This window comes from Pteropus medius, unplaced genomic scaffold (assembly GCF_902729225.1).
Source record: "Pteropus medius unplaced genomic scaffold, Ma_sr-lr_union100, whole genome shotgun sequence".
NCBI classification, from domain to species: domain Eukaryota; kingdom Metazoa; phylum Chordata; class Mammalia; order Chiroptera; family Pteropodidae; genus Pteropus; species Pteropus medius.
In genome coordinates this window covers 3,123,562-3,142,990 of record NW_024344241.1, presented here as the reverse complement: position 1 = coordinate 3,142,990, position 19,429 = coordinate 3,123,562, and the positions used below count along the sequence as shown (strand labels likewise).

Below are 19,429 nucleotides of genomic sequence, written 5' to 3'. Positions count from 1 at the left end.
GAATTATTTCATATATGATGTTGGCATAACTGGAAAGCATCTGGAAAAAAATTTAATTAAGCGCCCTGTCCTCCATACCATATTAAAAAGTAAATTCCGGGAGAGATTGAGTTTTAATGTCAAAATAAGCAATAAAAGTTGTAGAAGACAATATTGGGGGAAAAATGTTTGCTTAGAGTAGAAAAGGTCTTAAGAGAAACAAAAATCTCAGAAGCCAAAAAAAAAAAAAAAAGATTGAGAGATTTGACTACAAAAGGATTTTGCCATGTTGTCATGGTGTCTGCATAACGAAATACACCACAAAGTCAAAAGATGAGCAATAGACCATAAGAAAATATTTGTATCATCATGACAGCCCTAGGGTTAATATCGCTAATATTTTTAATCATGTAAATTAATAACAAAAAAGAAACAACCCCCAAAATATGAAAAATTACACATAGACAGGTAATTCATGAGAGAGGAAATGCAAATAACTAATACATTTATGAAAAAAATGCTCATTCTCACTAGTAATCAAAGTATTAGAAATTAAAGCAATAATAAGGTATCTTCGACAAAAAATTGAAATACCGACAGCATCTGTCTTTGAGAGAATGTGAAGGAATGGGCACTCTCATACATTGTTGGTGATGTGAATTACTCTATTTTTCAGAAATTAAATTGTTTCAATATATGTTAAAACTGAAGTTAAACATACCTAGAAATCCTGCTTCAAAATATCTATTCTACAGAAAATAAAAGCTTCAGCACTTATGTACACAGGACTTCAGTTTGTTTATAATACTAAAAAACTAAAAACAATTGGAAAGTCTATACATAATTTATAGGATTGAGTTATAGCAAATTTTTATATATAATTTATGCCAATCTTAAATGATTTAGTTCTCAACACGTAGATTTGGGGAAATAATCATGATTTATTGAGAAAAACAAATTGCAAAATAATAGTATAATATGACTTCACTTCTTTAATATAAGATAATAAGATATATGGTTTGTGTTTCTATAAAGCAGGAAAACAACAGGATTCACATCCAGTTCTATGATGGGGAGAAACCAGAAGGAAGGGAGATAATTAAGTTTTTTCTTTATGCTATTCTTCATTGCTTAAAATTGTTTCAATCTTTATTGGATTTCGTTAACCAATATCATCATAAAAAATAAAATAAAATAAATTTTTTTGAATAAAAAATAAGACTAAATAAAATAAAATTGTTTCAATCAATATGTGGTACTTTTATAATTTAAAAAAATCATAAAAGGCCGAGAGAATTATGTATCCGGTAGAAGAGTACACACACACACACATCTGTAATGCAAAGCAGCAGTACCAGGCAGAAGGAAGATCCAGCCCCAGGTTGCTGCAAGGCTTCTGATTTAGGGGACAGTTCGAAGCTTGCAATCCTGCACAGTGTCATTAGCCAGTGCCCTGTGGCAGCACATAGCACCAGGCCACCAGTCCTAAAAGCACCACAATGCCTCACTGGGTCTGTAGAGCAGGAACCACGACCAGCACCTTGAGACCCTGTCCTTCACTCCAAAGTCACCTTTTTCACTCCCAAGGTCAACCAGTGAGTCCTGTGCCTCTGGGTCTACCTTTCCCTTAACTTTCCTCTTTAAAAAAAAAATCTTAGGCTCTTATAAACTACTCCCAAGAAACTCAAACTTGTGTTATGAAATTCCTTTTAAGAAATAAGTAATTAAGTCTACAGCCATGCCACCCTGAACACACCTGATCCTGTCTGATCTCGGAAGCTAAGCAGGGTCAGACCTGGTTAGTACTTCGATGGGAGACCACCTAGGAAAACCAGGTGCTATAGGCGTAAAAAAAAAGAAAAGAAAGAAAGAAGGAATGAACGAACGAACGAAGGAAAGAAGGAAGAAAAGAAGTAATTAAAATATTGAGACTTGCTGACATTTTGCTCACTCAAAGCCGTGTGTTGGTTAACGGCCTTCGGCTTATCCTTGACTTTTGTTTCTGAGGAATTGCCAGTTAACCTGCCACAGACGTGGCTACACATAAACTAAGGAGGAAGGTCAGAATTCACAAGCGCTCACTTATTAAAAAAGATGTTTTCGGTATTACAATTTACCTCAAAAAAGATGTTTTCGGTATTACAATTTACCTCATCCATTTGATTATTCATTTGTTGAATTTAAATTGAAGGGAAATTTGAGACTTGCACAAAGAGAGGAGCCTTTTATGGAGACTTCCATCTGGGGAACAGATTTATGAGGCCTTTTGAGACCCAGAATAACTTTACTGTGATGAAGCACAAGGCAGGACACCTCCCTTCCCCCACCCCCAAACCAAGGGTGTAGGGCTCAGGGAAACTGAAATGCCAAAAGATACCCAGTTGGAAAGATTCATGAAGCATTACGATTGAGACCTGAATAAAGTCAAACCTTTTAGAGTTAAATAAACCTGAGCTATTCTTTAAGTATTGTTTTGTTGTTGGTGTTGTTGTTGTTGTTGTTGTTGTTGTTGTTCTTGTTTTAATTTCTCAACCAGGCGACTGCTCCGGGCTTTGGAAGCTCCATTTGAAATACAGGGACAGAAGTGACAGTGATGCAGCAGAGAACACGTGCAGAACGTTAAGGGCAGAAGAGCCGGGAGCCCCAGCATCGCACAGGAATGGGCCACTCCACCCTGCACAGCCTCCCCTACAAACCACACGTTGGCAAGTAAACAGAAAGATCAATGTCTTGACAGAATTAAAAGTGGGCAATTTAATAGCAAGATTCAAAGCAGGAAGCAAAATAGCTTGCCCACAAGTTTACCGTCAGAAACATTTTTCCAATCAAGTTTTTCGCTTGGCTTTATGATACAATATTGAAAGAGGACCCCAAAATGCTATTCTGGGAGACTAGAAAAAGTATTAATTCTCAGTGCTAAAGATGACACAGGATATGAAAATAAGCAGGCAAAATTGAAAGCAGGAGCTAGGATGGAAACAAAGGGGCCTCATCTATAAACTGAAAGTGATAGCAGCACTATTCACCATATATGCAGACACGACTTGAGTGTCTATCAACTGATGAATGGATACACAAAATGTGATGTATACCTACTATGGTATATTATTTAGCCTGAAGAGGAAAGAAATCCTGACACATGCTATAACATAATTAAGCTTTAAGGATACTATGCTAAGTGAAATAAGCCAGTTCTAAAAAATAAATAAATAAATACTGCTTGATTCCACAGATATGAGGTACCTAGAGTAATCAAATTCACCAGAAAGTAGAACGGTGATTGCCAGGGGCTGCAAGGAGAAGGGGATGTGGAGTTAGTGTTTAATGGGTACAGAGTTTCAGTTTGGGAAGATGAAAAAGTCCTGGAGATGGATGATGGTGATGGTTTCACATTGTGAATGTACTTAATGCCACTGATCTGAACACTTAAAAATGGTTAAAATGGTAAATTTTCTGTTATGTATATTCTAGGACAATAAAATAATTAGCAGGCAAGGCTACATTTTTCATGAATTTAACAAGTACTATTTGAGCATCTATTCCATGCTAAGGACATGTATGCAAGCAAAACCACACATTGAGAAAACAAGATTCATAATCTAATTCATATGCTGCCAAACATCTCAATAAAAAAATGAAAGAAAGTAAACACACTCAATTATTTAAATATTTCTATCCCAAAGTTTGGAGTCTTAAAGACAGATTACACATTCCAAAAATCCGATTTGCTTCTGTGCTAATTTAATTTCTCAGCTCTCATCAGTTTCAAATATTTTCAGGGTAGCGAGCTCATTTTGTATTAAATATAATCTTGACCTCTAAGTACCTCAGAAGACATGGAACTATTCCTCTTTTGTGCCCTCCCACTTTGGTCTGAGAGCATGGGCCAAGTGAAGACAGGCTTCCTTCAGGTGAAACAGAAAAACACCAAGAGACTGAGAAGGTAACCATATGATTTCACTCATATGTGGGATATAAAACGGAACGCAACAAATGAACAAAACAAACAAAAACTCATAGATACAGACAATAGTTTAGTCGTTACCAGAAGGAAAGCGGGGAGTGGGGAGGAAGATGAGGGTAAAGCTGGGCAAATACATGGTGATAGAAGATTTGACTTTGGGTGGTGAACACACAATGCATTATATAGATGATGCAGCATTGAATTATACACTTGAAACCTATATAATTCTATTAACCAATGTCACCCCAATAAATTTAATTAAAAAAAAAAAGACTCATCAGGGTGACACACTAGTCAACAGTAAAGTTAGAAATAAATCCAATTCTCTTTAGGCTTCAGTTCATGAAACATTATATGGCAATGTGTAGTAGTGGGGAAAGCTAGACAGAAGTGCAATTTAATCCTAACTCCACCATGGAATTAATTATATGATTTGGGCTAAAGCAAGTTTTGGATCCTTGTACTCTCAGACTCCAAGCGGGGGAAATCACTGTAATTTCACAGGGCAAAGCTCTAGGCAGGAGGGCCTGGGGGAAGGAGGCTGCACTCCCCCTTCAACTCCTTCACAGTTCTGCACACAGTAGAGGGACAGATCACAGTTGACACAAGACCGTAATTTTTAATCACTCCGTTCCCCATAATTATAATACACTCTGCATCCAACAGAGGGTCGTTATCATTGCGGCTATGAGAATATTTAATGAGGAAAGATGATGAACACATCTGGCAGAGTACCTAATAACTAGTCAGTATTATTAATATTAGCTTCCTTCGGGTCTCTAAACAAAATGCTTTTGAGTCACGTCACTCAAAAGGGACGGTCTATAATTTTTTTGTATCCCTTCAGATCTCTCCCTTCAAAATTCCTACATGTGCTGCACATATAACATGGGGCTTAGCTCATGTATTCACTTGCAGGTGATATTTCTTGAGCATCTTCTAGGCGCCAGTTAGGTGGACCTGGCAGCCTCCTGTTGGCTGCTAAGCAGTAGAAACTAGACCAGGAACAGAAGAGTTTGCTTCTCAAGGAAGTAGGTAGACCTAGGGTCACAGACATGACCTAGCTCTCAGCTGAGCAGGTGGAAGACCACTCACTTGCTAAGGGCTGAAATGAGCACAGATCTTGACTCTTTTGTAGCCATAACTCATCTTTCTTTGCACCCTTAGGTGGCTCACAAATAAACCAAATTGTGAAAGTCTGTCCAATTCACTTGGACAGAGCTTAAAGGTCATTTTTGACTACCTTTAAATCCAGAACTGAGATCAGGCCCTATAGAGAGTAGAAGCATGACAAACCTGGGGAGACAACTTAGCATAATGGTGACAAGCACAAACATAAATGTTAGCAAAAAATGGATTTAAATATTAATTGGGTCACTTAACAGCAGGGTGACCTCGGTTAAGAATTTAACCTTTCTGGGTCTCCATTTCCTTATCTATAAAATAAAGGAGGGAAAAATTCACAGTTTTATGAAAATTAACTGGGGCAAGACACATAACTCAGAGGTAGCACATATAATTGCTCAATAAATAATAATGAATAACATCACAAAGGAGCAAGACTCAGGCTTTCTATTCACAGTAATATCTAACACTTATTGAGCATTTGCTATGTGAAAGATGCTGTGCTAAAAGATTATATGTATGTGTATGTATACACACACATACACACACACACACATACACATCAACTATCTCAAGCCTCACAGTAATTTTATGAAATAAATGTTTTCTACCTATTGTAGATGAAAAAAACCAAGGCTTGGAGAGATAAATTATCCTTCATAAGGCCACAGAGGGAGAAGCTAGCAGAGCCAGAGCTTGAAGCTGCTCTAATGGTGTGCAAAACCATTATTGCCTATTACTTGAGGCAAGGTATTTAATTCTCATTTACCAAATAAGTATATAATGGTAATGCCCTCTTCACTTCCCTCACAAAGTGAGGGTCCACTGACATGATGGATACAGAAGGTACAGTATGTGTCAAAAGACAGACAAACACAAGATGAAGTCATTATTAAAAGGCACAGATCCTGCTTAGAGAACCACAGTCTAGCGGGGGAGGACAGACAAGGACACCAATTACTATAACCCAGTGTAGGAAATGACCCACCGTGAGAGCAGTACCAACATAGGACAAAGGGACATTTTTTCTTTCCTTTTTATTTTCTTTCTTTTTGTGGGAGAGGGGAAGGAAAGTAGGTGGACTAGGTGTTCACACTCCACAGATAGAAGATAAGAGGGCACATCAGTCATCCCCCTCAAAAGGACTTTAAAAGAATATGTTTGCTTTGACTTGAGTTTACTTTGCCAGGGGAGGCCTTATGGGAGATAGCTATAACACATACATTGTATTGTCATTCAGATAATTATGCATCCTGAATGAGTTGCCAATGACCTATGGGACAGCAAAGAACTCAAAAGGACTGTCTTCTGAAGGCCCCTCCTGCTCCTGGAAGGAGGGGATGAGCAGCCCTATGACTGTAGGCCTGGCAAAGACAGAACCCGGGACCTCTAAGCCATACAAGGTTCACCCCTGCCTTCACCAATGCTTAAAGCCCCTAAGCAGGAGAGCTAGTCAGCGACCCTTCAGCCCCTGCTGGAATATTCTCATCGCCAGCCCCTCCTTATATCTCTATCCTGTGGCTTCTGACCTTTCCTTGGGTAGAATCTCCTTAGGAGTGGCTTTAGCAATATGTTCACAGATTAGGTGATTTTTGCCAGCATTTAGGAGTTTAAAGTGAGAACAGAATTCTCTTCATTTGAAAACAGGTCCCAACAGCGTATGTTATGTGGAACATCCCCTTTTCTACATAGACGTGGTACTGTCATCACTTATTACATGTGGGTCCATCTTCACTTGTCCACTGTGGCCATGGTCAGTCCATCACTGCCTATACTCACAGCTGAAGCTTGCAGACCCTTTCCTGCAAGCCCAGCTCAGCTTTAGTACCAGATCAGGTCCTACTCCAGGCAGGAGGGGTTTAAGTACTGTTAGCTCAAAACCTCTGACACTTATTGTCATCTCCCTCTACCTCATCCAACTTTCTCTAATATTTCTCCCAGCTGTGGGCTTGTGGGTTGCTCCACACACCACATCCTACCCACCTTACATTTTAGTTCTGAAAAGTAAAATCTCATCTCATTCCCCTTGTCTGGATATTCTGGAAATTTCTAGAAATCTTCTTAGTATCCCGATAGATATCAAACGCCCCCTAGGACAGGGACTCTGCTTTGCTTTGGCAAGGCATGGGGCATGCTACTCTGAGGGCCCACCAGGCCCCCAGGCAGCTCTGGACACCTCTGCACCAGATTATCTTGCTACCTTGGGCTTTCTGATTGAACTAGGTGTCAGAACTTCCCCAAAAGTAACCACCTATAGACCAGCCTGACAGGTGGGTTGCGACTCACCCTCAATGCCCATTCTCAAACCAGCTCTTTATTCTTAAGAATTTCTAAATATAATACACATAGAATCAATAGAGAGCAGAGCGGTAACATGAAGCAGAGAGCACTACAAGGAATGGCAGTAAGCAGGGGCCACAAGGCAGCAGAAAAAAAGAGCCAGTCTGCAGCCGTAAGAGAGCAGAGGCAGAGATAGCATAGATACCATAATGGTGGGAAATTCTTGGAGGAAGCCGGGATCCCAGCCCCCACCGCAGTTTCAAGGGGAGAAAAGCTGGTTGCTAGAGTAACACTAGACCTTGAACAACGTTCCCATTCTCCATGAGGCCTACAGAAATGTTTCCCACCACCTTCCTTCCTGGTATCCCTACACCAAAGCCCCAGACCTGAGGCAACCTGCGTTGTCTCCACTTTCACTACCTGAAATAGCCAAACTAACTCAGCAAGGATCCCTGAGCCATAACCGGGCCTCCCCATCCAGCTGCATCCACTTTGGCATGCCCAGGCCTGACTCAGAGGGCCCTGTGGCTTTCACTTAACCGGAGTTCAATAAATATTCATTTTTCCTAGCCAATCCACAAACATACGGTCCCAGTCTGCAGCCTCCATTTCGCCAACAGGATGACAGCTGGCTCTCCTTTAGTCTGAAAGCCTCTCGCACCACCTCTCTGAGGCAGTCACACCACAGCCTTTAGACTACCTGCTCAAAGCCAGAGAACTTTGGTAAAAGGTGGTTGGTTGTTAGCAGCTAATTGCTGTCAGATAAACAAGGGAGGAGTTTTCAAGAGACCTCTGGTATCCATGGAACAATAGATCAAAGAGGAGCCCAAATATGCCACGAAAGCCAAAGAAAGAAGAAAGAGTTGGTTGACTCCACCTAGGAAACACCTGCCCTAGGACTGGGAAGATGAAGGGATCTTTTTCCTTCTGTGGCAGTTAGTTGAGCTGGAAAGGAGTTCTACCTGAACCTGAGCAGAATTCAGACAGGACCTGAAGAACATACATACTTCTTAAGGAAGCATAGAAAACAGCCCCAGGGACTGGACCCTGGAGCTCAGCAAAGGAATCAGGAACTCATCCTCAAACTAGATAAAGCTAGATGGACAGTCACCTCTCTGCATGGTACCCTCACACACATATACCTGTAGCTTGCAGGTATTATTGAATTCTAGGAGTTGAACTTGAAAATAAGTCATTCCTCACTACTTAGCCTTTAATCATTTACTCATCAAATATGTGATGAGTGCCTTCTCCAGGCTGGGCAAGAGAAACACATATAATCATAACTTGAGGATCCCGAAGTCTAGAGGGAAGAAATAAAACAGATTACAAAGTGATTCCAGTGGTTTAAAAAAAAAAAAAAAAAAAAAAAGTAAGCAATGTTATTGGACACAGGGAAGGGACCCACCTGTGGGACCAGGAGATAAGGCAAGGTTTATGGACCTGAGGTCACTAAAAGCTCCAAAGATGAAAGCAGGGACTCATAGGGATCCCTGATTTAAGAAATGTGATCCTTTTCACCTCTTTTTCCCATTCCCCACACAGTTAATTGACTGAAATTAAGAAATCAAAGACCACCATTTTAGGATTTCTTCTCAGAATTGTGACATATTTGTCTAAAAAGGGTGTACTGATCCCACTGGAGAATATGAGAATGGCCATTTCCACAAACCCTTAAAAACCTCGAGCACTCTCAATTGATGTCACTCTGATGAGTAAAAATGGAATCTGATAGTTGTATTGCTTTATACCTCTTTGATTAGTAAAATTAAGCATGTTTTCAAGTTTAATGGCATGGAATTCATCTTTACTTTGCTTCTTCCTTCTTTTGCCCCCTACTCCAAAGCCACGTTGTTTTTTCTTTGACGGTACCTCTACTTTGTCCCTGTCTTGATGTCTCAGCTCAGTTCAAGCCACATCACTTCTCTGCTACTATCTTCCTGGCCTAACTTGTCTCCCTGGCTCCAGTCTTCCCCTCCTCCAGCCCATTCCACGCATTGCGTTTACCTTGCTAAAGCATCCCTTTCAGCAGATCATTCCCTCCATAAGAAACTCAGAGGCTCCCAATTGCCCGAGGATGGAGTCCTCTGCTAGCTTTCCAGGCTCTCCACGGAGGGGCCTCTCTCCACCCTTCTAACATTCTACCACCCCTCACCTCACTCAGCCCAGCCATTTGTGACTAAGAACCCAATTTCCTATGGAAACATGTTAGATGTTGATAGGCTGCCTCACCAAAACTGGTGAAAACCAGAAAAGAGCTGAGCTGTACTGCTTATGGTCCTTCCCTGCATTCTGGGTTCTGAGAGGTGTGTGGTACTTCTAGAAACAGCACATCACATCAAAGAGACCACAGCTCAGTAAAATCCCTGCCCTACCACCCACCACACTATAATCTTGGGAAGATTAGCTCACTCTCTAAACTTTCGTTTCCTTGACGTCACAAACTGGGGTTTCCCATATGAAGATGCTGAGATGGAGCTTGGCTTATAGGGCATTTATTAGAAATCAATGCTTGCAGACAGGGGAAGTGGAGGAATCAAGATTAGGCAGAAGGAAACACTGAACTGCGACAAAGCCTCAGCCAACCCCAAAGGGAAGTCTGGAACGTATGTGGTCCAACAAAGTTGGCCCTTGTTGGCTGGGATGGCCTGGATCAATCATCTATTTAGACAGGCCAGGATATGCATGGCATTAAACAAGAGGCTGACTGCTGGAGGCTCTCTACTGACAGCACTCTCTACCGACAGGGAATATAAGCCTTCCTTTCAAGGAGGACCTGGCAGTGCATCTCTATGCCCACTACACTTGTTTGTAGAATGGGATGATAATAATAGGACTGATCCTATGTTGTTGTGACAATGAAATAAGCTAAGCACATAGCATACTGGCACAGAGTGGGTATTCAGTGAATGTTTGCTATTATTGCTATTGTCATCATAGGCAGAGTAAGAATTAGAAGAAGAGTTCTTCCCTTTCTTTAATTCATCCAACGCATACGTATGGACCATTACCATGTGTCAGATACTTTTCTAGAACCAGGGGTGCTGGTCTGAGGATATATGTATTCATAGGTGGCCACAGCAGGCCTCATCAAGAAGAGAATATTTGGGCCAAGACTCGAAGGAGGTAAGAAACAGATGGGACAGCCATGCAACAGCCCTTTGGAGGGAGCCTAGAATGATCAAGGCCAGCGGGATAGAAACCAAATGGGCAAGAAGGAGCAGGTAGGTGAGAGGCAGCAAGATCACTTCCCAAATCAAACTCGGATGTGGTCAAATATCACCACCACCTCAGAGGGTTAGAAATATAGGTGACAGAGAAACATAGTAAACAACACCCTGGGGATGTAATCAGCAAAATTAAGACGGTGGGAAACTCCACAGGAAAAATGACCTAGTTTCTTCAAAAACAAGCAAAAATTATAAAAATTGCAAGGGAAAAAAGGTAAAGGGAAACCTATGGATTAAAAAAGACAGTCATGTCAACCAATCCCACTGTATAAACTTTATTTGGATCCTGATTCAAACAAGCAAAGTGTCTTATGATTAACGATAATCATCACCGTCTTATAATTGAGAAAATATAAACACTGAGTGGATATTAAGTGATAATAAGGCTCTGGAATCGTTCTGGTAGACACGTGATTCAGGGAAGGGAGATGGTGGATCTGGAATCTGCTGAGAATTCAGGGAGGCCTCCAGTCCCAGTGCTACAGACAAGTATTTAGATAAAAACTGTTTCACTTTCCCAAATTCCTGTCCGACATGTGTGGGAAACGCAGCCCCAGGCTACCCTGGACAGTATGGCCGACAGACCTGAGAACATTCCTGGTCTTGCCCATCTTGCCTCCTTGCCTTGTAATATTATGTGAGAACCAAGAAAACTCACACACCTCAAACTCTAACCACATGCACAGCACAAAACATTGCCGTCACTCTCTCTGCCTTCCCTTCAACAGCATAGATTCCTTTTCTGGACTCTGAGGAAACTGTCATCGTGCTCAGGTCCTGAACTGGAAGTCTGGCTTTGGTCTCTAATTTGACTTGAAGACCAATGTTTTGCCAGATCTTTCGCACTTTTACTTTCCTTAAAAGAAGGCTCACACTCAGTCTGTTCTGCAAGCCAAATGTGATGCACATTGGAAAGCCCACACCTAGATTACCTGGGGTACTTTTTTAAGTATTATAGGGAGGAGGTTCCTGAATCAGATTTCTACTGATAACTTACTATAGATTCTGAAACAACTGAAAAATGAAAATGCACAGCCACTGGAAGCTTTACATGTGGGCAGTGGGTCTATTAGCAGCCCCTCCCCCATTTTTAAAAAGAACACCTTTCCTCCATCAGCATATGACACTTCTTTTCCCACAAAACTGGCTTGTTTCACTAAGAAACTGTCCTTAACTTTACCAGGTAATAGAGCTCTTGAGAGCCGTTCCCACGTGACTAATACAGCTTACACTCTTCCCTTGTTACACAGATTTCCATTTGCTTTCTGCTAAATGAGTGCAGATTTACTTGGAAGACACAATACCCAGAAAAGAATAACCAATGATATTCTTCATAAACACTGTTTCATGAAGAGGCAAGAGGAGAAAAAAACTACTTGAATTAAAACCAGTTTTCAGACGTGCCACTTACCAGCTATGAGACATCTTTCGCCTCTCAAAATATTAATTTTCTCATCTATAAAATAAAGCATTAGGACAACATAATCTGCATGACTCTTTTTTGCTCCAAAATGCTGTGATCTTTCTAATTTACTGCATTCTCTCTCGCTCATCCTTCATCATGTATTTCCAATGCAGTTAACAGGAATTGAATGTATGTTGAAAACAAAATATGGTAATAAATAATTATAAAGTAAAAGTTAAACAAGTCAATTAAAAAATACAAAGTATAAATACATGCATTTTAGAAAAGAAACACAAATAACTGATACATACATGAAAAGATACTCAACCTCACTAGTAATCAGGAAAATTAGAATTAAAATGGGATGCTATTTTTCCTCCATCAAGCTGGTAAAAATATAAAAGACTAATAGTAACCATTGGCAAAGATGTTAAGAAACAAGACAATAACTCAAAATAAACTTTCAGGGGACAACTTTGCATTATCTACCAAAATGTGAAAGCTTAGTACCCTTTGGCCTAGACCTATGAACTTATACTTTAGAATAGTCATATATGTTACATCATTGTGTATAATAAAATAAAACTGGACACAAACTAAATGTCTTTCTATGGAAGGATGATTAAATATAGTACAGCCACACTATGAAATACCATGCAGCCACTAGAAAGAATGAGATAAATCTTTATAAACTGACAGAAAATTATATCCAAGATACACTGTCAAGGAATAAAAAGTAAGTGACAAACAGTATGTAAAATATTGTCCCATTTCTATAAACCTCCTCTTTATTCTCCTCTATGTATATGAATATGCATGTTTGTGTATAAATGTGTTTATAATACATATGCACACACACATGTAGGTGAATATGTGGATAGATAAAGATCTGCCCTCTGAGGAGAGTGGACTGAGGGAGGCATACAGAGGTAGGGTGGCCACATGTGGTTACGTAGATTGAGCATGGCACATTCCTACAATGGACATGGGTAATTTACATATTTATTGTTACACAATTTTCTGGTAGCAGGCAGGAGTGCCTTTTTCTAATTCATACTAACATACCTTATAGGCTAGTGACAGTCCTATGAAGGGGTACTTTCATCTTTATTCTGTATATTTGTGCATTATTTGTAAAACAAACATGTATCACTCTTACAATTAAAATAATTGGAAAATAACTGGAAATTTTGAACATTGCCTTTGACTTTAGTCAGCTAGCAATCTAATGGAAAACTGACAAAAAAAAAAAAAAGAACCAAAATCAGACTATAGTCTTCTAGCCTGATCACTTCTTAGCTATCTTTAGGATAAGTTTTGCTTCCTGAAAATCTCTTCTAGTTCTGGTAACTCGTGCAATTTTTAAAATCACGAAAACCAGACAGCTCCATCTTGAAATTCCACTTATTCTCACAGTGTGTTCCAAAATCTTTCCACGTCTCCATATATCCCTTTTCTCCATGCTTTAAACTCTGTCAGTTGTTCCCCCTACCAGTCTCCCTACTCTCCAGTCACAGTCATTCATCTCTGACAGCAAAGCTTCCTTGATAGGATTTGGGACCAAGGACACACCAGGTCAGGTACCAGTCAACCAGAGTAAGTATTCTTCTAGTTTCAGCAGTCATATCTGAGGCCCCCATTCTAATGAGACTCTTACATTTTTTAATGAATTCTTACTTTCATACCTCCCCCATCCCATCCCATGATTGATTCATTGGTTCAACACAAAATTATTGATCACCTGCTCTGAACCAGACCCTCTGCTAGTTGAAATCAGACACATCCTTTCCTTCTAATCTCCCAGCCTAGTAAGGCACACAGAGCATCAACAAAAATTGTGAGTTAAGGTGGTAACATGACAATGTAGGCATGGTGCTGTGGAAGCCCAGAGGAGAGGCGTCCAGTTGGGAAGAAGGAGAGGGCTGCAGAGAGAACAGGCTATTAGGCCTGAGTGCTGAAGGATAGGAAGGAAAGCCGGCAGAGGGATTCTTGGCAGGTGTGTGAAAGATACACTGTAGTCAGAGCAGTAGATGTTACGGGGAAAAGGTAGAAGTCTAATGTATATAAAGGAGTCTGGAATGAATTTGACAGTTCATGAGAGCCACTGAAAGAAATTAAGCATTGGAGAAACACAATAGTTCTGGTTGTTGTTGTTGTTGTTGTTTGTTTGTTTTTCAATATATCCATTGTAGTTATTGGAAAGATGACTAAAGGAAGCAGGACTAACATCAAGAAGACCAGCTAGAAGGCTGAAGGCTCTAGTCTGGGCAGATGGCCTTAAAAAGTGATAGGCTTAAACAGGAAATGATGCTTCAAGGTGAGTCAACCTCATATAGCCTGAAGTAAATTGCATTATATTGGACTTCCAATGTTCTTCCATTTGAAGCCAAGTTTGGACTATAAAAGAATACAAAAATTTAAAACTCTGCCTCTAATTACACATCCTTAAGACACCTATCAGAAGAATGGAAGTTGGCTTTTCATGCTTCGTCCAAAGGTTGGTTAAAAGCATTTAGCTTTCCTTTAGAAATCTGCACATTGGACTTCAGGGTTAAAGAAGAAAAAGTTGAGCTTAACTATTCTCTCAGACACAAACTAAAATTTGCCATGAACTAAAATCAGCCGCTTAGAATCAGTAACTTCCATCTTTCTTACATCAAGTACATTGCTCATGTTTTAAGGTGGACCTTCCATGACATTCTTCAAAACAGTAGAGAAATCAGAAGGAAAAGGGGCATGCAAAAAGACAAACCTGTGAAAAGTCTCGCTCTTTCTCTCAGAGTTGAAAGTTTCTTTCCTGTGTGTAAAACAAACATACGAGTCAGCCTGAGAAATAGAGTATCTTGAACAATTACAAAATTCCACATGTCTTACCTACAAGTAACTTCAGTCTCATCTTCAGTAATTCATAGAGTTAAAAATGTCAAAGTGGAAGGGAGAGAATCCAGGCCAGCTGTAGCAGGAAGAAGCCTAACCAGAAAACAAGTTCCTCAGAACAGAGGGTGTTGTAAGTCGATTGTCAATTTTAAACAAGACCCAAATGTTTCTAAGGGGGTGCTGCATGACGAAGAAAGAACTTGGGTGCTCCAGGGAATCTCAATCATTTAGAGAAAAAGCATTTCAAAAAGGAAGCTGAGGAATTCAAAGAGTCTTTGGGACAAAACACAAACTTTTAGCTTTAAATTTGCAGCTTTTCCATGCGTATTAAAGATTAGCTAAAAGAGTTATGTTCAGCCATTCTCTTTATATTTGGAATGCTTTATTAACCTAAAGTTTCTGAGCATACTATTCTCTACATAAATAAAACAGAAGAAGGGCTATATAAAAGCAAATAGAAAGCATTTTTATGGAAATAAACTAGATACAAATTCTAGGCTGAATAGTTAACCATTAAGTACAATACATATGACACACACACACACACACACACACACACACACACACAGAATAAGCAGTGGTCATTGCCATATCAACTAAATGCCTTTAACAATCAACATCCTGGATGTTTGACCCTTCCCTTCAGGAGCCCAGTGTTTTTATAAACTCCATCTCATTTCTATACACAACCTTCCCAGAACATTCCTAGAGGCAGACTATCCCCAGTTTGTAACTAGAAAAAAGTGAGGTACCAAAGGCTAACTGACTTGCCTTAGGTCATGCCAGGCAGGCAAAAAGAGTTCACAGGAAACTATCTCTGCCTCTTCAAGGCAAAAGCCATTGACGCTAAAATTATATTTTAGCATTTCAACAATCATTTTGGACATAATCTTTCCCCAAGCCACCTTGTAATAGAGTTGTCATTTTTGTACAAGAATGCTCTTTGATGGTGAAGAGTTCAACAAGCTTCTTCCTTGATCCAAACTGGTTTACCCAGACCTCCTTGCTCAGCAGATGGGAGGAAGTGAAAATCTGGGAACCAAGACCTGCAAAAAGAGCCAACTCCAAACAAAATCCAATCATTGCCACAGTAAGTTTCCTTAACCTAGATACTAGGTTAATTCCCATTCTGGGCGTAAGTCAGAACCTTTACAATTAGCAACCAACCATTGAAAACCCTAAGACATTTGCCTGATCCCTATAAGGCCTGTCAGGATTGAATTCCAGTTCTTGGCCTCAGTTGTCAGGGAATACACCATGCTCTCTCTGACCTCTGGGCCTTTGTATCTGCCATGTCCTTATCCAGAAAACTCTCTGCTAGAGTCCCTTATCTGCACTACTCCTGACCTTCCCAGGTAATATATTTTCATAGCACACTGTCCCACTCCTAGCTTAGAAAGTGAGCCAACACTCCACATGGTAATTACCAGTTAACTTTTACCCCCTGTTTAGACCATGAACTCATGAGGGCAGGACCTGGGTCTGTCTTTTTTTGCCATTGTATCCCTGGCACCTAACATAGTGCCCAGCTGTGAATAAATGATTGAATGACTATCTGAACTCAATAAACATTTATGGCTTAGCATTAGGGGCAATCATGCTGCTAGATAATGAAAATAGGAAGATGAAGAATTATGTCTTCTGCCTTCAGATAGATTATAACCTATTAATTGTGATGACTGTTACCTTTATTTCACGTACAGACAGATTTTTTATTAAAAAACAAACAAACAAACAAACTATCCAGTGGGTAACTGATGAGAAAGGACCCAGTAATCCCTAGAGCAGATTACAACTAGAACAAGAAGGTTCTTCTCTTTGGTATCAGTGATATTTCTGAAGTGTTTAGACTCAGATCTGGCCTTAAAACTGCTGCTTCATGAGAACCAACAAATAAAGGAGAATACTCTAGGCCACAGTGTAGCATCTTTCCTTAAGGCCAAGGGAATCGGCCAGCTTCCCAGAGCAATGGGACTCCAATGCTAATGAATAGGGACAAAAGTCGTGTGAGAGAAGAGAGAGACTGTTTTCTTCTTCTCTGCAGCTGTCCTTTCCACAAAAGAACTCCAAATAACATACAGCCTCCACCCCTTTTACCTCAAGCCAACTAAAAGAGAATGCGACCCTTGACCTAATCTTCTGGAGTTTTGTTTCTAAACCAGCCCCCACCCCTTGAAAAGAGGAGCCTAGTCAGTGGTTCTCAAAGTGGTGTCCATCACCTGAGAACTTGATAGAAAGGCAAATTATGGTCCCTCCTCAGACACACTGAACCAGAAATGCTTGGGATGGGGCCCAGCCCTCTGCTTTAACTGGCCCTCCAGGTAAGTGTGATGCAAGTTTGAGAACCATGGCCTAGTTTTTTATCTTCACAGTGATTACTGCTCACTGAGTTCTCTTGTTTATTTATTTAAATGCCTTATTTATTTCTTGTCCTCCCTCGCTGGAATAGAAGGTACATGAAAACTGAGAACTTATCCATCTTGTTCATGACTCTGCATCTTCAGTGGCTCAGAACAGGCCTGTCACATAATGGTGTCAAGTAAACAAACAAATTTTCCTCTTTTTCTTGTTTTCCCCAATTTCCCTACCGGAGCTGATCATGAACAATCCCAGAAGGAGTTAAACCATCCTCCTGAGTCATCTGGTCAAGAGGCTGGCTATCCGTCAGCAGATGATGATAAGGCTCCAAGGACAGGAGACTTGACAAGGCCAACTTCATGACTCTTTTGCCAAAATTCTCAAGGCTAGAGTGCTCCCTCACAATCATTCTGAATTCACCTTCCCCAATGTCAGAGGCCTGATGTTATTCCATAATCAAGACATCTCAGGCCCCTAATGGATTCAGGATCACTAAAGATCATTCTCTGTACATGAAGAGACTCTTTATGGCCCCTCCAACACTTGTGATGAGTCCAGTGCAGCCCAGCAGGCACTTCCTGCATGGTCCCACTATCTCCACGCACACAGTCACCCTCCCCTTCTCACACCCACCCAGGGAAGCAGAAAACAGCTGCCCATTATGATGCATCAAATTCCATCTCCAGGTTTTACAGCAGAATTGTTTGAGAAGTTCTTCCCATATTAGTTGAAGTGGCAGGAAAGCTGGGAAATAGTCATTCATAAGAAGAAAGATAATAACTGCCACCTACTCTGTGTTATATTCACTGTACATGCTGTGATGTCTGTTTTCCTCAGATGAGAAAACTAAGGCTTAGACAATAACCCTTCCAAGGGCTTAAAACAATCAACAGTGGACCTTAACCTCTAATCTTGTTCTGATCCCAAAGTCATTCTTAACCTCTAAAAAATCATGACCATACTTTGGCCCTAGGGCCCCTCCCCAGCATGGGCTAAGCCAGCTGCAGTACTTTACCCAGAAACCTGCACAGTAGTGAAAGAGAAAATGAATTTTGGGGAGGGGATAAGCTGGGTGATAAAAGGGCCAGCTTAAGAGGATTCTTGGCTCCTGTCTCCTGCACCCGGCCATCTGCCCTGAGGACGCTGTACCTCTCTTCTTGGATTTGCCTTGGGCCTGCCTGGACAGTTAATATTAACCTGAGGTGATGAACATTCTTGCGGGGTTCCCAGGGCCTCTTAGAAAGGTGGGATGCTGACTCACTGCCTTTGTGGCTGCCACTTTTCCACAGCTCCCAGGCAGCAGCAGCCAACAGGCTGTGCTAAACAGAAGGGCCCCCTTCATCAGATGAGGAAGTAGAAACATGGCTGGTTTTCAGTGTCTCCATCAGAAGAGGAAGGGTGGAGGAGTGTTAGTAATGGAGGGAGAATTTAGCAAAAAGCTTCGCCTGATTCCTCCCCTACTGCTCCCTCTACCTTCTATGTCTCCATAAGGGTTTATCCACTTTTCCCCAGTCACACCAACTAACATGCAGAGTCAAGGCCAGGTCTCCCTGCCTCTCTGCTCCGGTCCCAACCTTAGTCCAAATTCACTCTGCCCTGAAGACAGAGGCACCTGAGGCTTTCATCTACCCCGAGCTGTTAGCAAATCTCTGGGTAAAGATGAAGAAGCAAGGCTTGACACACCTTTCTTTCTGTGCTGTATGCCTCCAACCAAAAATAGAATTAAATAAAATTAAAAAGTCATGTGCAATTGAGGTTATGGAAACTGATAACTGCAAAGTTGGCACACATGTGGAAATAACAGGAGAGAGCACAGATTTCAAATTACATTACTCTGAATGGAAGTACTCATGCCCTGCTGCTTCTCTTGATGCCTTTAAACCTAAAAACATCACAGTGATGCTGAGACAGATTTGGATATGCGGGAACAGGTATATGCATCCTCTCCGATAACCCCCAAAAAGGTATGAAACCTCAATAAGTTCCAGGAAAGCCACTCTCCACTCCTGAGTTGTTGGTAGATGCGGGGGTGGAAACCTGGCTGAGTGGAGGGAGAAGGGAGGCCAGAGCACACCAGCAACAGTCAATCCAGCCCTTGGCCACAGCCCTGAAATAAAGCCCTGACTTTAGGGAAACTGAAACTCCTGCAGCTTCTGTTACGCTGAAACATGCCTGGATGCTACATGCTTGTGGGTGCTGGCTAATCGCGGC

General features: G+C 40.9%; 1 pseudogene; it reads left to right on the top strand.

Moving 5' to 3' along the window:
• Positions 1–1,707: 1,707 nt before the first annotated feature.
• On the top strand, positions 1,708–1,826 carry LOC120607751 (uncharacterized; annotated as a pseudogene).
• The last annotated feature ends 17,603 nt before the right edge of the window (positions 1,827–19,429 follow it).